Genomic DNA, 6,613 nt, shown 5'->3' on the forward strand with positions numbered 1-6,613 from the left:
AAGAGTGCTATACTGTCTAGCAGGATAGAAGAAAGAGCGCTCTATTGAGTCTGGAGATTTGATCACTGACAGCTTTCTGTGTGACCTTGAATAAATAATGTCTGTGTTGTAACAGTTGCTTCCAACAGTAATATACTGTGGTTCCTCAAGATACAAGTTTTGCATTCTTACTTCCACCTTCTGTCCCAAGTCTACTATTTTTCTTTTATTCTGGGATATTACTTTGCTATCTAAGAGTTTCTTACCCTAGAATGAAAACATGAAGTTCATAAAGAAAGCAATCTAAGATTGAAATAGCCTTTGTGTTGTAAAGAGCTATAGAGTCTCAAGAGATATATGGTGACTGTACAGTAAATGGTCTTGGCAGCTTCGGTGTAGGTCAAAGTTGGTGATTTTGTTATGTGCTATTTACCTTTTTTCCCATTGTACAACTTTATTTGTTTTGAATAAATTTTTCATAATAAATGCAAGTCGAAAAAATATATATTGGGCAAGTCACATGTTGTTATTCATCCTTAGATCTTCATTTGTAAACAAGAATAATAATATCAACCTAACAGGATTTTTATAATTGTTAAATAAACATGTCTCTAAAATATTTACACATTATTAAATATTTCTAAATTCCATGGATAATGATGATAACGACATTTTGCAGAGAATAAACTCAAGATTTGAGGAAGATACAGTAACTCCTTCAGGTGTTTGTCCTTGAATAGGCAATTTTGCAGCATTTTAAGTAAAATACCAGCAGTTTTTTAATTAAAGTACCTTCAAAACTTTGTGAACTTAACTTTAAATTTGAACCTTCAACCAATATTTGCCTTAACAAGAAGGAATCATTCACCTGAATACAACCTATTTGCTTTACGAAGAATTAATAATACTGCTACAGCTGCTACCACTATCATTACAATGATAATAATAATAATTTTGATAATGTTGATATCCTGATAGTTTGAATGATTACCCTCCAAAAATTTTTAAACTTTATAAAATGACTTTTCTGAGAATGTGGCTTATTACATAGTGACACATATTTTTTACCTATATTTTTTCTTGGGGATGTTGTAAAGTAGGGTGGAGCAGTTTTTCTGTCCAAGCAAAGAACATCAAGAGTGACTTGGAGCAAATATATACCTGCTGGGTTAGAAGAAATAGGAAAGAAATCTGGGTGCACACAGAGAGAGAGTTCCCTTTCTTGTTTAGACTGAAACTACTTTAGCTTCAAAAGGAGAATGTAGTCCAGTGAAAATATGGCCTGCGACAATTTAGCTGAGAAATCTAAAGTGTTTTACCGGTTTTTCTATGTCTGCTGAGAAATCCCATTATTTCAGGACTCGAATTGAGCCATATAACTCTAGGACTAGTATTTTCACAGCCCAGTTTGTTCAAATCCTAATGCTTATGAATCATGTACAGCCAAAGAGAGTGAGTCTGTTGCTTTCCCGGACGTCTCAGCAATCACATTGTCACAATCCGGGGATTTGGCAGCCTGTCTTTATGAGTGACCTTCACAACTGAAACATGTGACTTCATTTTCAAGACCCTTGAGAAAATCATGCAAAAATAACTAGAGATATTGAAGATATTAATTAAAGAACTAATTCCTTCCAACTTTCTTCTGAAGGATAACCTGGAGTTTGTGGTGAGGACCAGTAAGAGGTGCTTTAACAGGTGCTTCAACAACAAAGCTAACAGTCACACACACACACATAGGTGTTTGTATTTATGAGCTATGATTCAGCTCAAAAAAATAGGAGCAGAGAAAAATTTACAGATGGCTTATAGATATTAGAGAAAAAGAGTCCAGATAATTACTGGTAAGCAAAAGTGTCTGAGGATATCTCACTTTAAAAAATGAAATACTCTGGTCTCACCAAGTTCCTTGAAATATTTTGCATGTGAACTAATTAAATCTTATAAAAAATTACATATGTCATGATAAAGTGGGGAATTTGCCTTTTATGAAAAACTCTAAATTTGTGATTGCTTATCATCTGTAGTTAATCAGAGGGAGAATCATCAGATCTTTAGGAGGGAAATAGTAACTGGGCAAATATGTCAAGACAGTAAATATTATATTTGTATTTTGTTTGTCTTAATAAGAGTGATTCTGTCTAACCTAGTAAGTCATTACTTTGAACCCTGGTTTTCAATTAGATAACATATATCAGGATCATCTGTGAAAAATAAAGGGGGCAAGACCCTGCCCCTCAAAAGTCTGAATTAAAATGTTTGAGGGAAGGCTTAGAGTCATGCCCAGTCCAACCAACTCTTCATTTCACAGAAGATGCATCCATGCAAAAATACATTTCCTTTGAATTATTTTTGCTCATGAATTAACTTTTTATCCATATTCTTTCAAAACTAAATGTTTTCATTCGCTTTGTTTACTAGACTAAAAGAAAATTAAGATTAAAAATATTCTTTTAATTTTTATTTATTATTTATTTATTTATTTTCAATTACAGTTGACATTCAACATTGTTTTATATTAGTTTCTGCTGAAGAGCATAGTAGTTAGACAGTTATATAATTTATGAAGTGATTCCCCTCAATTAGTCTAGTACCCACCTGGCACCAAAGATAGTTATTACAGTATTATTGACCATAATCCCTATGCTGTACATCCCCTGGACTATTTTGTAACTACTAATTTGTACTTCTTAACTCCCACCTTTTTCACCTTTTCCACCCAGTACTTCAATCCTCCTCCCATCTGGCAACTATCAGCAATACTCTTTACTGAAGTTTTATATAAAGTGATCTTCTCTGTTAATGTATTTACAACCAATTTCAATTAATAAACATTTTCTGAATGCCAATTTAGGGGCAGACACTCTGCTAGGGTTCACAAATTCAGAGATGAATAACACCCAGCTCCTGACCTCAAGGAACTCAGTTTAATTGCAGAGACACAGACCGAGGGCATGAGCAGTCAGATTCAATGTTTTTCTCTTTGGCACCACGTAGTACTTTATACTAATCTCATAATACTCATTGCATTTTTTTCTTGTGTCACTGTATCCATATTTATCTCAATAAGTAGATTAAAAGGCTCCTAAGGGTAGAGAAATACCTGTATCCCTACAAGTCTATTGGTACCGAGCTTATAACAGGGATAAGTAAATTAAAATTATAAAGAAAACAGGTGATGTAGCTGAGCAAATTTGATTGTTGACAGTCATGAATCAAGTTGTCTTAATCTTGAATAATGTTATATAATCTGCTTGTTTTCCAAACTAGAAAATTCAAGATTATTTGCTTGCTCTTCTCAATCTCTATTTCTAAATCCAAAGAAACTGCCAAAGGGCATAGAATCTGACTGATTATATTTCAGGAATTCTGTTCTATTTCTACTTTTATTAATTCACTTGGAAAAAATCATTTGTCACCTGGACTTCTGAAAAAGAATATTATATTGAATTTCAGATACATTTTTCACCTGGACTTCTGAAAAAGAATATTATATTGAATTTCAGATACCTTTTCTTCACTCTTTCTTCTGCTTTTTCTCCAAAACTCAATTTCTAAAGAGCAGATTTGATCTCCCTTTCCCATGCTTAAAAACCTCTTTTGCCTCTTCATTGCTAACAAGACTAGATCCAGACATTCAGCAAAGGAGCCTGTTTTATTTTTTCTTTTTGCTTCAACTTATATCTCCAGGCTCATCTGTAACCACTCTCCCCATGGTACCTCAAATATATTAGACTCTTAAACATCCTGTATCTTGCCACGTGCTGCTGTTTTATTTTGCTAGGGGCTTCTTCCTCATTCATATGCCTGGTAAAGTCCTAATTAGGCTGCAAACTAATCCTCAGTACCACATTTATGAAGCTTCCCTGAATTATTCCTCTAAAATTAGTATTTTTGTACTCTGTAGAATGAAGTTCAAGATTCAGCGATAAGATTCAGTTCAATTTTAAAAATTAAGTAAGGTCATTACAACTACAGGAACTTCCTTCTAAAAGAGGTAACTTCAAAAGAGCTCATACGCTAACTAAATCCCTGAAATTTACCTAACACTTCACAGTTTACAATAAATTTACATTTATTTAATTTCAAATCAGAAAAACAAATATTTCTACCCAATAATATTCAAATTAAAGATCTAGCCTCTCTGATTTTTTCTGCGGCTAAATGTTTTTCTACACCTTTTACATTTGTCAGATCTGCATTATCTGTGGACAGGCTTTCTACCTGACATTTCTGCTACTCTGGCTAGTGAACAGTTTCCTGAGCAAGGCTGGACTGAAGGTACTAGAAAGCCACATGGAATTCAACACTGAAATCCAATGGACACCTACTGAAAACAGTAGCTTTTCTAAGAAACCACTCTGAGCATTTTATTTTTCAACATACACATACACATTGTACTTTCAGAACACTATACTTTCAGACTAAAATTATAATATGCAGTTAATTTTTAAAGGAAGAAATAATATAGATATTATGTATAATTTCCCTTATCTAAGGCTAAACACTGATTTTGGTACTATATCTTCAGTCTTTCTTATTTAATATACATATATGAGCAAATGACATCTTGTCACCATATTTGTCCTTAATAGTGTACTTTAAATATCTTTTGTATCTCTGATATTTCTTTGAGGCTTAAATTTATAAAATTTTATTGAAATTTGACAGAAAACTCAGAGAATGTCCACTACAGATCTAAGCCAATTAAAGTTCAGCTGTTTAACCCATTAAAAGGGAAGATGGATAATGATACTTGCCCAAGGAGTTTTGGAAAAAGGCAGCCTGCCCTAGGTAGCTCTGTTATAATTCCCTGTGACAGCAATGCCACATGGCACAACTGGACCTTAATTTATTTTACTACAAAAGATGATCTACTTTCTTAATTCTTATTCTTCTCGAATCTCTGTTCTGTGATAATTTTGAAAATGAACTCACCCTCTTCCCTTCTCTCTCTCTCCCCTGCCTTCCTCTCTCTCTCTCAATCGTCCTGCCAAGAAATTACGTGTATACAAATGTAAATGTATATATTTGCATATATATAATTTATTTGGAGTTTATATTTAGACAAATCTCTGCAGGGCCTCAGTTTCTCCATCTATAGAATGACTGGATTAGTCAGATATTTTAAATATCTTTATTTAGCCCTGATATTTCCAGTTTCTGAATCAATTCTCTGGGCTGCCTTTTTAATGCTATCAACCTAATTTTTATCATTAGAATAAGAATAATTAGTCACTCCATTATTTTTAAACTTTATAGTCTTTGTTCAATTAATTTCCCAGTAGTTATTGCTAGGCCTATGATTTTGCAAGCATAACTGCTAGTTCAAGACTTTCAAACAGAGCCTCAAGTTAACACAAAACCTCTAACTATCTGTTTCGTTCAACACTAAATTCTTAGACATTGGTATGTGGCCAAGTGATTTTTTTTTTTATCTCCTCAGCTTCATTTCTAATGCAATTCTAATTGTGATCTGGTTTTGCACAATTCACTGCTAGGGTAGCTCCCAAAATTTTCAAGCCTGTGAACTCAAATCAGGCCTCCATTTTAAATCTCATTCTTAAATGTCTGAAAACATTAAATACATGATAAGGTAATATAACACTGTCAGAATTTGAAATGACCTTAAAGTTGATCTCCAAACCTATTATTGTACAGGTGCAGGAGGAAGTTAAGCCCCAGGAGAAGTAATATGATTAGAGCCAGAATGGAAATTTGTGTAAAAGCCAGAACTGACTTCCAGGTCTCCCCATTACAACCCTAGTCCTCCTGCAAGAATATCATGCTGCCTTTCTGAAATTAAGTGTAAAAGTGTCTCTTCTAAGTACTTAGAAGTTTTCTTTTATTTATCACTAAAAGAAATAATGTTAGGCAATCATGTCGCTACTTTTCCATCTTCCTGACCTTTAGATTTTATGCTAAGTGATTTCCTGGAAGTGAATCCTACCACATCAAATACATTTTTTTTTTCCAAAAGTCATTAACTTGTTATATCTTCTGAATTCATCATGACTCGCAGGTGTAACAGCCCCTTGAGGACTTGCTAAATGTCTCAGACATTTCAGAGATGTTCTGGGTCAAATTACCATTTAGAAACAGGACACTTAAATTAGAGGTGAATAAAATAGTTGAAAATCAACTGATTTACTCCCTGAAGGAAGTTAGAATGTCTCAATTATGTGCAGTATTAGGTCAGGCTTCTCTGGAGATTTATATAGTGATATATGCTTCCAGTATCCTTGAAAAATCAAGCCTTTAAAAATGACCTAATTTAGTTATAAAAATAATTGCCGTAAAGGGCAGTATTCACCTTACAGTAGACTAAAGCACATGCCTTTTAAAATTCATTAGTGCACTTGATTCACTTAGAAAGCACATTACTTATCTATTATTGGGCCTCGATCCTTCTTCCTCATTTTTTTTTTTCCTTCTGGTTCAAACCCCGTTGATCTTCTGAGCTCACACAATCTTTCCTAATCAAAGGTGCTCATTCACATCAGAGAAACCTGATGGCATTTAATCCCTTTTTATGTGTCGCTTAGGTTTTGTCTTGAATTGATGATGAATTATGCTTCTTTCTTTTATCTCTCATTACTTTGTAACCAAATTTATGCAAAAAAAACTAGGTTTA

The sequence above is a fragment of the Pteropus alecto genome, unplaced genomic scaffold (assembly GCF_000325575.1).
Source record: "Pteropus alecto unplaced genomic scaffold, ASM32557v1 scaffold88, whole genome shotgun sequence".
NCBI classification, from domain to species: domain Eukaryota; kingdom Metazoa; phylum Chordata; class Mammalia; order Chiroptera; family Pteropodidae; genus Pteropus; species Pteropus alecto.